General features: G+C 37.6%; 1 protein-coding gene across 2 annotated transcripts in view; it reads right to left on the bottom strand.

Annotated features, from left to right (window-relative positions):
- The window catches only part of LOC100713029 (glutathione S-transferase A), a 51694-nt gene that overhangs the window by 712 nt on the left and 38364 nt on the right, over positions 1 to 12618 (bottom strand). The window lies entirely within an intron of this gene.

Raw genomic sequence — 12618 nt, 5'->3', positions numbered from 1 at the left:
GTGTCTCTATAGGAAGACAGAAGCTTGGAAAGAGACAACACTTAGGACCCATGGACTGTCCCAACCCCACCCCAGGCACCAGAGACTTGCCTGATTGGATTCTGTGGTGCAGAAAACGTGGCAGGCCATCTGCTACTCAGGCTCATTGGGCTGTGCTTTGATCAAACACTAAATATGGGGAAACTAAAGGAAGTTTCCCCAAATTTGGGAGATGGGTTAGAAAGAGAGAAGAAGAAGGCAAAGGTCTGGTGGATCTCCAGAGACGATATCTTGCATCTCCTTTGGCTGAGCCAGTGAAGGGGGATCACAGAACCCCAAGCCTATGTTGTTTTTTCCTAAGAATTGCCCAGAAACCTGCAAGACCTCAGCGTTTTCTCATGCCCATCATGGAGAGTGAGCAAGAGAAAGATAGGCAGAAGTGCAGGAACAGCCTTTGGAAATGACCAATGTTATCTGTATGCAAAGAGACCAGCAGCCTGCCTTTTCATGCAGCCAAGGGAAAAGGGACAGACAAGCCAGAGCAGCACATGAAACAGGCTTCCTGTCAGAAGAACGGCAAGGTAGTGACTATGCTGACTGCTACCCTGGCTACACCTACGAGGACATACAGCAAAGGCCCAAGATGACAGCACTAGAGGGAGTCTAGACATCATCAGATCCAGCCTGAGGCTGGAAGGCAGAGAGGCCAGAAAGAAAAATTTAAAAATAAATGTGTTAGTTTTGTGCAGGAGAGGGACAGTGACACAGACTATATAGTATAATTGAATTCCTGGTTCATATAACAAAATGTCTTGGTATAGGTCATTATACCAATACAATCCAAATATAAAAAAATCTTTCTTTTAGTACCAGGGATTGAACTCACAACCTCACACTTACCAGGCAAGTCCTTAAACTGCTGGGCTGAATTTCTACCCCTGATAGGAACAAGTCTTAAGTAGCTATAAACACAAGAGAGACATTTCCAGATTCTAGAAATGAAAAGTTAAGCAAAAGCCAGAGTGGTAAGCGCAATTGAAACTAATGGTTTATTAGGTACCAAACCTAGAAATAGACTTCACTGGCTAGGGAAGATGTGTTAATATCCACGTGGGATTGGAGATAAAGCTAATAGAAGTTGAGAGCTAAACAGCTCGCTGATGAGAGATGGAAGTCACCGCCTGATGAACTATTTCATCTACAGAACAGAGGAAACCTGTCAACAGCCAGTTGGTGGGAAGAAGTGAAGTTTGGCATATTCTGAGTTAACATTATGTGTCATGGGAGAAATGGAAGTTGAAAACAAAGAGTCCTGATTAGTGAAAATGGAAGATCCTTCCAGGCATCTGCACAAACTAGTCCCCAGAGGATGTGGTCTTTCTTCATGTTATCAGCCCTGTTCTCTAACTTGTTAGCTAACAAGGTGAGCTAGACTACAAAGGCAGGAATGTGTTCAAGTATTGGCAGAGATATTAATTGGCAAGTGGTTGGTATTTTTCTTTTAACCCCTGATGCAGCAAATCAAGGAAACCTTGTAAGCTAAATGTTACAAACTCCCAGAAGTAGGTCTTAAACTGGATACTCCTAAGAGCCTGTCTGTAAAAAGGAATCAGATAGATCAGAGAGTCCCAAAATCTTAAGGACTACTCGATTGCCTGAAGAGAAAAATTCTTGTTGCTCTACAGCTAGAAACTAGTAAGTTTAGTCTCTAGCTGTAGTATGTCTCTGAGTGCATGTGTGCATGCACACACGTATGTGGGGTGTGTGTGTTTATACAGGCATTCACTGGGATTGGCCAAGACCTAGTGACAAGAGAAGTAGGATTTTTCCTCTCTCCTTTATGTTGCAAAAGATCACTGCAAAAGGAGAAATATTCTTTTTTTTTAATCCTGCTATTTTTTAATTTAGTTTTCCCTTAATTGAAAAAAAATAAGAAAAAATAGATTAATTTTTAAAAGGGTGGGATTGAGGTAAAAGAGGTCATTGTATTAGGACAACACAGGTCAGAACCGAACAATTTAAGCATCATTGTGTTTCACCCCCAGATAATCTAACATAATAGTAGTCACCATAGTGCTTCCTTCCTTGAATTATTTGGGTATAACATCATATACTATAGCATCAAGCATATCAAGTCAGTCTGAAGCTATTCAAGAGAATGAAGAAATTACAGGGTATTTAGAAGCAGTTAACAGAAAATGAACAATGGTTTCTATATTATCTCTTTGCCTATAAAAAATTTTGTTTATACTATCGCATATAGTAAAATATAGTAAGATATCACATGTTAAAATCAGTGGAAACAAGTGTACAACAGCTTGATGGGACTTCAAAACAAGATGATATTAAATCAGCACTAGCTTTTATGATGTGTTGTTTTCTTCAGAATAGCTATTTGTACTATCACCAATACTAAAATCGAACAACCCAGGTTAAAACCATTGCAATTAATGAGTGATAACATTATATGGATTCAAACTAATATGATTGGGAATCATGATTGCCACATACTTTTATGTATTCTTATCATTTCTTACACTAGGGAAACTATTCGGTATTTATACATGTGAGTTTGATTTATTTCACTTATGAGTATGGTCTCAAGCTGCGTCCATTTATTTATAAATATCTCAATGTAATCATTCTTTACAGCTGAGTAGTACTCCATTATATAGAAATACCACAACTTTTTTATCCATTCCTCAGTTGATGGACACGTAGGTTGTTTCCAAGATCTGGCTATTACAAATTGTGCTGCTATAAACATGGGTGCACATATATCACATATATCATGTATGATGCTTTCAGTTCTTCTGGGAATATGCCTAGAAGTGGAATAGCTGGGTCAAATGGGGCTTCCAGTCCCAGCTTTTTGAGAAATTGGAGAAATATTCTTACAGCACCAAGAACAGCAGAAAAATTAACACTTCCATCCTAGTTGCTCTGAAAATTATGTCACACTTAGCTTTGAATGCCCTTTCCTAAGAAATCATAGTACCAGGGGATTCTGTGCTGCGACTGACTTAAGACTGGCCATGCCTTGACCTCAGAGGCACTTGTGAAGACAGCAACAGGGTAACTTCTAACAATATGTAGTAAGAAGAAAATTCCTTACATTATTATAAATATTATTGAGTAGAGCAACAGTTGAAACCTGACACTCTCATAGCTGAACATAAATTTTGAAAAATAGTTGAAAGGAAAGAGGAAGAGAGGAAAGAAAGAAGAAAGGGAGGAAGAGAAGGAAAAGAAATTATAAACCAATCTCATATAGAAGTACAAAGGCAGACCTATACACTGGCTCACACTCTGGGAGGCTGCAGCAGGAGGATACCATGTTAAAGCCCACCCTGAACAATTTAGTGACTTAACAAGACCCTGTCTCAAAATATGAATAAAGGGCTGGGGATGTAATTCAGGGCAAAGCCTAGATTCAATCCCCAATAACACTCACACAGACACATATGTATACCAATTATATGATAAAAGACATTTGCACATTAGCGCTCTCTCTCTCTCTCTCTCTCTCTCTCTCTCTCTCTCTCTCTCTCTTTCTCTTGCTCTCTCTGTCTTTCTCTCTTTGTGCTTTCTGACCGCCACTAAGTGAGTAGCTTATTTGCATATTCATAGGCATAAGCAAGGACTTTTGGAACAGAATCCTAATGGTACAAGAACTAATACTGAGAATTACCAAATGTGAATTTATCAAATTAAAAACCTTTTGTACAGCAAAGGAAACAGCCAACAGAGTGAAGAGATAACCTATAGAGTGGCCCACAGAAAAAAATTTTCCCATCTATTTCTTGGACAGAGGACTAACATCTAGAAAATATAATGAACTCAAAACTTTAGACTTCGCAAAATAAAAGTCTCAGTGAAAAAATGAGCAAATGTCTCTTGGAAAATCTCTTGTCAGTTCATACAAAAGGGACCTAGCATCTGTGTGAGAGATTTCCTAGATTGGAAGTCTTTAGAGATTTTACTTTAGATAGAAGAATTAAAAGAAAGTTAAAAGATGAAGTCTTGACCTGTGAGGAGCAATTCTTGTTGCTTAGCCCTACCCATATCAAGTTGTTTTCTGAAGCTAGAGAATTACACCTTCTCCATCATTTCATGAGTCCATGGGACTTCAGCCTGAACTCTTAGTTTTAAAGAAAGAAGCACACAATAAATGCAAACTACAGTGCTTTTCCAGTTTGTGTTCTTTTTATAAATGAAAACACTGGTTTTTAATAATAATCAAACTTTGTGAGTCATATTCCAAACCTCTGGAAGGATAAGTGTGATATAAGAAGAGGAAGTAGAGACAATGCCTCAAGCAGCCAAGATTTCCTATTCTCTATTCCATTTTGAATGAAGAACTTGGACAACATTATGCAAGCCTTTAAGTTTTCTGTGACTAAAATCTGATTGTTATAGACCCCTCTATTGACTTTCTGGCTCAGATCTAAAATGTCACCCCAAGTGCTCATGTTAACACACGGGGCCTTTGGTAGATGATTAGATCATGAAGGCCATAACTTCTTCAGTGGATTAATTAATTGGTGGACTCATAATGTAGTGCTATTATTAGGAAGACGTGAAGGATTAGGAAGTATAGTCTGGTTCCATGGAGTGGGTCACAGAGGTATGATCTTGGTGCTTGTATCTTCTCTGTCTGTCTGTCTCTCTCTCTCTCTTTCTCTGTGTGTCTCTCTCTCTGTCTCTAGCTCTCTCTAGCTTGCTCTTTGTAGCTCTTTCTAGCTCTGTCTTTCTCTCTCTCTAGCTCTCCCTCTGTTCTTTTTCTCTTTCTCTCTAGCTCTCTCTTTCTCTGTGTTCTCTCTTTTGCTCTCTCTGTCTTTCTCTCTCCCTCTCTGTTCTCTCTCTCTTTCTCTCTAGCTCTCTCTTTCTCTCTTTATGCTTTCTGTCTGCCACTAAGTGAGCAGCTTATTTGCACCATGATTTGCCCTTATCATGTTTCTATTTTGACACACACCTAAAACCAATGAGTCCAGTTGACCATGGACTGGAACCTCAAAAAGCATGAGACAAAACAGATTTTTCTTCCTACAAGTTAATATTCTCAAGTATTTTATGACAACAGTAAAAACTAAATAGCACTCTTCATCAGCCTATCAACATCACTCACCCAGTCCTTCCCACCTCAGCCACCTTCCTGGGATGACCATGTACCATCTCTTGTGCTTTCCCTAAACTTGATGATTATTTTTGAGTGTGACTCTTCACACTTCATATTTCACCAGTTCTGTCTGTGAAGTCAACTGTATCTTGTCAAAATTGATTTTCTCCTTTGTACAACTAACAACCGCTCTGAGCCTCAGATTAAGCTGAGGGAGAGAGCTCTTCTAGAAGCTCTGCTTTTCCAACCAAAGTATCTTATCTAACAACAAGGTGGAAATTACTTAAGCCAAATCAATAACAAAGTAGACTGACACCAATATTCAATATCCTTAAAGGGAAATAAATAAAAGAGTGGTATGTCAAAATAGCAAGCATATATCAAAATCTTACTGGCAACTTGTCTTCCTGGAACACTTGACACACACCTGGTACATCTATAAACAGTTTCAAATCCTTAGTGACTTACTCCTCATACCAACCTATATCCTAGAAAACACAACGATGCCCATTTTATAGCTTAAAATATAGAGTCACAGAGATTTAGCGAGACAAGCAAGCATATGGAAAAGTTCATAATTAACTCATGCAGGCACAGAACTATAGTGTTGGGGTTAAACTTGTGTGATAACTCATGTGACCATACAATATCACAAAGTTTATATTTTTAAATTTAACCTGAAGGGAGGAAGCTGGGAAGATTGGCAGAACAATAAGCAGGAAAGTAAAGAGCCTCTCTGAGAGAAACAGCTCAGATGCTGGAATAAAGCATCCTGGAGAAGACCAGATGGAAGGAGATGGATCCTCTTGACCCAGGAAGAAACCAAAGTGGAAAAAAAAAAACCTGGATGGAGAGACTGTGGCCAGACATGCTCTCACCAGAGCTGGTCCCACTGTGTACAAAACACCACTGGAATGCGAAGACACATGTCGCAGTGTCTTTGGTCATGGTGAAGTTGGGGCTTGGTGAGCCCAAGGGCCTTGGCAGGAGGATGTGGTCGCAGAGAGTAATGGAAGAACAGAGAACTGCACTGGCTCACAGTGAGTGCAGGGAACTCAGTTCTCCTGCAGGAATGGGCAATTGGTCAGGTGACATTTTAGAGTCAGGCAGGATAAAACTGCAACCAGAACTGCAGCACATTCAGTCAGGCACTCCTAGTTCAGAGAAGACTGGTAAGAATTGTGCCCCTGTGTGTGATCCAATAGCCAAGGACAAGGTCTCCCTGAAACTATCCCTAACCAGCCATGTCCATGTGGCACACACTAACATGGTAAAGACTTCCAGTGGTTGAGCAGCTCAGGGGCCAGCCTGCCCTGCCCCTGCTTGTACTTTAGTGGCCACCAGCAGACTAGGGAGGGCAGCAATCCCTAGCCAGCATGCTTCAGAATAATCGTAGCCAATACAGGAAGTGTCGGGGACTCCCACTATCCACTTGTCTGGAAGAAACCAGAAACATGACATGAGGAAGAAACAAAAGGAAGTCTCCAGCCTCCAATCTAAACAGCATTGGCCCATGAGAGGTAAACACAGAAGATATTGAGGGTTGCACACCTGCATTTCTGAAGAAGCAGCATCTGACATGAAGAATTGTCTTCATGACAGTATACAATAACTTAAAACAGAAATACTAATACAAGTAAAGGAAGATATAAAAAAATAATAAAAGAAGTACCTCTCAAGAAGACACAGATGGAAGAATGGAGGAACATAGAAAAAGGAGAGAAATCTTCAATGAAGAATATTTTTAAAAATTAGAATATATGAAACAGAGTCAAAGAGATTACCAGAAAATTAAAAACTCCATTGAAAGCTGGCAAAACTGCTTGAAAGAAACTAAAGATAGACTATCAAACCTTGAAGACAGGTTTGCAACATGTGATCACAAAAGGAAAGATCTCTTACAAATAACAAAGAACCAGAAAGTAACAATACAAAGTCTAGAAGATGACAAGAGGATCTATAACTTAAGAATAAAAAGTGTGAGTGAACAAGCAGGGGTAAACACAAATGAAATATAAAGGCTATTTCTAAAATAATTAAAGAAAACTTCCCAAGCATAGGAAAAGGAAATGATATTCAGATATATGAGGCATACAGAACTCTAGTCAGCTATACCAAAGTAGATCTACACCCAGACATATAATAATCAAGATCCCAGAAATTCAACACAAGAACAGAATATTAAAAGTTGTCAGAGAAAAGAAACAGATCACCTATAAAGGAAAACCCATCAAAATCACAGCAGACTTCTCCACACAAACCAACAAATCAAGAAGAGCTTGGATTGAGGTATTCTAAGCCCTGAAAGAAAATAATCTCCAACCAAGATTGATGTACCCTGCAAAACTATCTTTCAAAATCAATGGAGAAACAAGATGCTTCCATGACAAAGAGGAACTGGGGGAGTTTGTGACCACCAATCCAACCCTACCAAAAATACTGAAGGATATTCTAGAGAGAAAGAAAAAAAGACCATGGTTTCAGGAACAGTGGCAGAGGGGCTCACTGAATGGCACAGACAGTGGAATGAAGGGGAAAAGTAGACAACCAACAGCAGAAAAATAGCATGGCAGAGATGAAGCAGAGAAGGTTGGCTGTAATTGCTAACATGGGTGGTCTTGATACACTAATAAAAAGAAACACAGGCAGATAGGGTCCATCAAGATGCCCTATATAAGAAATATAATTAATCTGAAAGAGGACTTATAGAATAGAAGTCAAAGATGAGAAAATAGGGGTAGCTCACCCATCAGCTGCAGATTGGTTGGAAAGACATGACACTATTATACAATAGAGAACTGTTCAGTTATAAAGAATGAAAACCTTGAGGCTCTTGTAGGTAAATGGATATAACTTGAGATCGTGCTCAGGGGTAAAAAGGCCCAGAATCACTTAGGTTAATAGCAGGTTGCCTCCCTAATCTAAAAACTAAAGGAGTTAGTGGGATACAAAATATACAGTGTACCCTGGGAAAGTGCAAGAAGAAGTATTGTCTAAAAACGGAAGGTAGAGGACACTGTTAATCTTGTATCATGATTTGGAATCCATATTGTTTTCATCGCTCTGTTTAGTTTGGTTATATTCTGTTCTAGTTTGTCTACTTGTACTAGATTTGAGGGCCAGACAGCTATTTTAAAGATAACAGAATATACTATGGTAACCATTTTTTATTTTCTATTAACTTAATCTAAATTCTGTATTGCTTTCACTGTCTTGTTTTTACTGATATTATTTGAATCTGTTTTGTTCAGTTGCTATCTTGTCTTGAGTGATTTTATTTGAATCTGTTATATTTGATAGTATTAAGTCTGAGAGTATAGGCAACTATTCTGAAGACAATAAGATTCACTATGATATGCATTCTGGTTTGATTATTACCCTCTTTTGTAGTCCTACAATTTCTTCAATGTTTTGTTTTTATTGATTTTGTTCTGTAGCATTAAGTTCAATTTTATTGTACCTGATGACATGGGCAATTCTATTGAAGATAACAAGAGACATCATGGTAACCATTGTAGATCACCTTGTATTGTGGTTTTGTTTTGAATGACCCTATTTTTTTTCTTACTTGGTTTTATTCTTTTCAAAATATAAATAAATAAATAAATAAACAAACAAACAAACAAATTTAACCTGGAGACTTTAATTATTTTTCTTAAGTTGAAGTTCCATAATGATGTCCTATGTATTCTAAACAAGGGAATTCTAGTTATAAGCATTAAAGCTGTGCAAAATCAGTGGCAGAATCTTACATGATTATTGGTCCATGGCGTATCTCGCTCTGAGGCCACACGTGTTCTATTCTAATCTCATTAGATGACAAAAACTTTCCTGAAATATACAACTCCATAACTATGAGCACTTTGTAGTCCCTTCCATGCAGTGACACCCTCCGAATCAAGAATTACCCATGGATAGCTGTATAGGTCAGGTTGCAAGTGAAGTCAATTTAAGAAAGAACCACTAAACCTGATGTGGTGGTGCATGCCTGCAATCCAAGTACTTGGGAGGCTGAGGCAGAAACATCAGTGTGAGTTTAAGATCAACCTGTACTACGAAGTGAGACACTGTCTCAAAAAGTTAAAAGAAAGGAAAAGAAAGAAAGAAAGAAAAAGCTTAGTTACATACTGGCAGTTATGCCTTCTTCTTGATGGATTTGCAAATTTCCCAATGGCTATGATCAAACTCTATGCCAAACTCAAAAATATTTCCTTTATATTAAATATCAGAGAGATATCAGAACATTAAATTTGAAATTATAGCCACGTGTGCATGCCTGCAATCCCAACACCTGGGAGGCTGAGACAGGAAAATGGTTGCAAGTTTCACAACAGCCTGAGCTACAAATTGAGCACGAGGCCAGCCTGAACTGCATAGTGAGACCCTGCCTCAAAAGGATAATGAATAAATAAATAAATAAATAAACTGTACTACTAATCTCCGTAAGTTCATCAAAAAGAACAGTTTGTGCTTTCATTGTTTTTTTAAATTTATTACTTTATTTGTTAATATTAAGAAGAAAAGGTAAAACAAATTTTCACAACAAAATAATGAAAAAGTAACAAATGTTCATAAATTATACAACATAATCTTTAGTCACTCAAGTACAAAATATGGGCATAAAAATTACTTCAATCAATATTAGCACAACCTTTCCTGTTCAGTGAACTAAGTGACACTAATGGTATAACTAACTTGCATTTTTTTCTTTTCCCTTCTATCCTTTCTCTTTTCCCCTATCTTATTTTCTTCTTTTTATTGAACAGTTTCCTTCCATTTCACAGTGACTATTGTATATTTTGAACCTTATGGTTTCACATATGTCACTGTGGTGTGATGTTTTTCAATCCTTCTGGGAAGATACACAGAAGGGGAATACCTGGGTTGAATGGGACCTCTAATCCTAATTTTTTGAGGAATCTCCACACTGATTTCCACAGTGTTTGTACTAATCTACTTTCTAACCAACAGTTGTAAAGGGTTTCTTTTTCCCTACAGAATCAGGAGCATTTTTTATTGGTTGATATATTTTTTTCTAAAAATTAAATGATTTTTTAATGAATAAGGGAGAGGATGAGATAAAAGGGGGCATAACAACATAACAATACAGGTTAAAGCATAACACTTTCAGCAACCTAGTGCTTCACCACCAAATAACCCGACTTAATAGTAGTTACCATAGTGTCTTTTCTTTGAAATATTTGAATATAACTTCATATGCTATAGCATCAAATATATCAAGACTGTGTAACACCATTCAAGTGGATGAAAGCATTGTAGAGTATTTAGAACCAGCTAACAGAAAAAAATGATCAATGGTTTCAATATTATCTCTTTGCCTATAACAATTTTTGTTTATACTACCACATATGTTAAAGTCCAGCAAATTACAACATAATAAAATCAATGGAGACAGGAGAACCATAGTTTGGTATGGCTTTAAGACAAGATGTTATTAAATCAGCACTAGCTGTTATTATGTCTTATTTTCTTCAAAGTGGCTGTTCATTGCATCACCGGCCATATCAAACAGCCCAGAATAAAGCCATTCCAAGTAATGAGTGACAATTTTTTTTTTAACTTTTTATCGGTACCAGGGATCGAACTCATAACCACCTGCTTGCAAGGCAGGTGCTTATGCCGCTGAGCTAAATCCCCAGCCCATGAGTGACAATTTTATAAGGCTTCAAGGCCATATAATCGGGAAACATGGTTATCACATACTTTTATATATTTGATTCATTTCCTACACTAGGGAAACTATTTGGAGTTCACAGATGCGAGCTTGATTTAGTTCACTTATGAGTATGGTTTCAAGCTGCACCCATTTATTGATAAATACCTCAATGTGATCCTTCTTTATAGCTGAGTAGTACTCCATTACATAGAAGTACCACAGATTTTTTATCCATTCCTCGGTTGATGGACATTTGGGTTGTTTCCATGATCTAGCAATTACAAATTGTGCTGCTATAAACATAGGTGCGCATATATCACTTTGGTATGATGCTTTCAGTTCTTCTGTGAAGATGCCTAGTAGTGGAATAGCGGGAACAAATGGGACTTCCAATCCCAGCTTTTTGAGAAATCTCCAGACTGACCTCCACAAAGGTTGTACCAGTCTACATTCCCACCAACAGTGTAGGAGAGTTCCTTTTTCCCCACAGCCTCTCCAGCATTTGTTGTTGTTGATTTTCTTGATCCTGGCCATTCTTCCAGGAGTGAGATGGTATCTCAGTGTGGCTTTAATTTGCATTTCCCTAATAACCAATGATGATGAAAAATACATTTTTTCATGTATTTATCTGCCATTTTTATTTCTTCCTCTGAGAAGTGTGTATTCATCTCAGATGCCCATTTTTGGATTGGGTCTTTGAATTTTGGGGGTCTGATTTTTTTTAATTCTTTATATATTTTAGACAAAAGTCCTTTGTCTGAGGGGGAGTTCACTAAGATCTTTTCCCAGTTTGTGGGTTTTCTTTTCATATGCTGGAGATTTTTTTTTGACTTACAAAATCTTTTTAATGAGAGGTAGTCCCAATTATTGATTCTGGGGAGTATTTTCCGTGCAGTTTGAATCCTGTTCATGAATTCTCTACCTACCCCTACGTCTTCAAGGTTTCTACCTAATTTGTCTTCCAATAGATTTAGTGTTTTTGTTTTAATATTCAGATCTTTAATCCATTTAGATTTTAATTTAGTACATGGTGATAGGCTTGGGTCGAGTTTTAGTTTTCGGCACATGGAGAGCCAGTTTTTCCAACACCATTTATTAAAAAGACTGTTGTTCTTCCAGTGAACCTGCCTGGCTACTTTATCGAAGATAAGGTGGTTGAGTGTGTTTGTAGTTGTGGTTGTATCTTCTAATCTATTCCATTGATCTTCGGCTCTGTTTTGATTCCAATACCATGTTGATTTTACTACTGTTGCTTTGTAGTATAACTTCAAGTCAGGGATTGTGATGCCTCCTGCTTTGTCTTTGCTGATTAGAATTGCCTTTGCTATTCTAGGTCTCTTCTGGTTCCAGATGAAATTTAGGAGTGATTTCTCTAGATCTATAAGGTATGTTTATGGTATTTTTTATTGGGATTGCATTGAATCTGTATAACAGTTTTGGGAGAATGGCCATTTTCACAATGTTTATTCTTCCTATCCATGAGTAAGGGATGTCTTTCCATTTTCTGAGATCATCTTCAATTTCTTCCTTCAGTGTATTATAATTTTCCCTGTATAGGTCTTTCACTTCGTTTGTAAGAGTAATTCCTCAATATTTCATTTTTTTGGTTGCTATGTGAAGAGTGTGGCTTCTCTTATTTCTCTCTCTGTGATTTTGTTGTTAGTATATAAGAATGCTATTGATTTCTGAGTGTTGATTTTGTACCCAGCTACATTACTGAATTTATTTATTATATCTAAGAGTCTTTCAATGGAGTTTAGGGGGTCTTCCATGTAGAGTATCACATGTCATCTGCAAATAATGACAATTTAACTTCTTCTTTTCCTATCTTTACCCCTCTTAT

Source organism: Cavia porcellus, unplaced genomic scaffold, assembly GCF_034190915.1.
Source record: "Cavia porcellus strain 051 isolate PalLab524CR breed Dunkin Hartley unplaced genomic scaffold, mCavPor4.1 scaffold_22, whole genome shotgun sequence".
NCBI classification, from domain to species: domain Eukaryota; kingdom Metazoa; phylum Chordata; class Mammalia; order Rodentia; family Caviidae; genus Cavia; species Cavia porcellus.
Note: the sequence above shows the minus strand (reverse complement) of the source record. Positions and strands in the feature narration are given on the sequence as shown.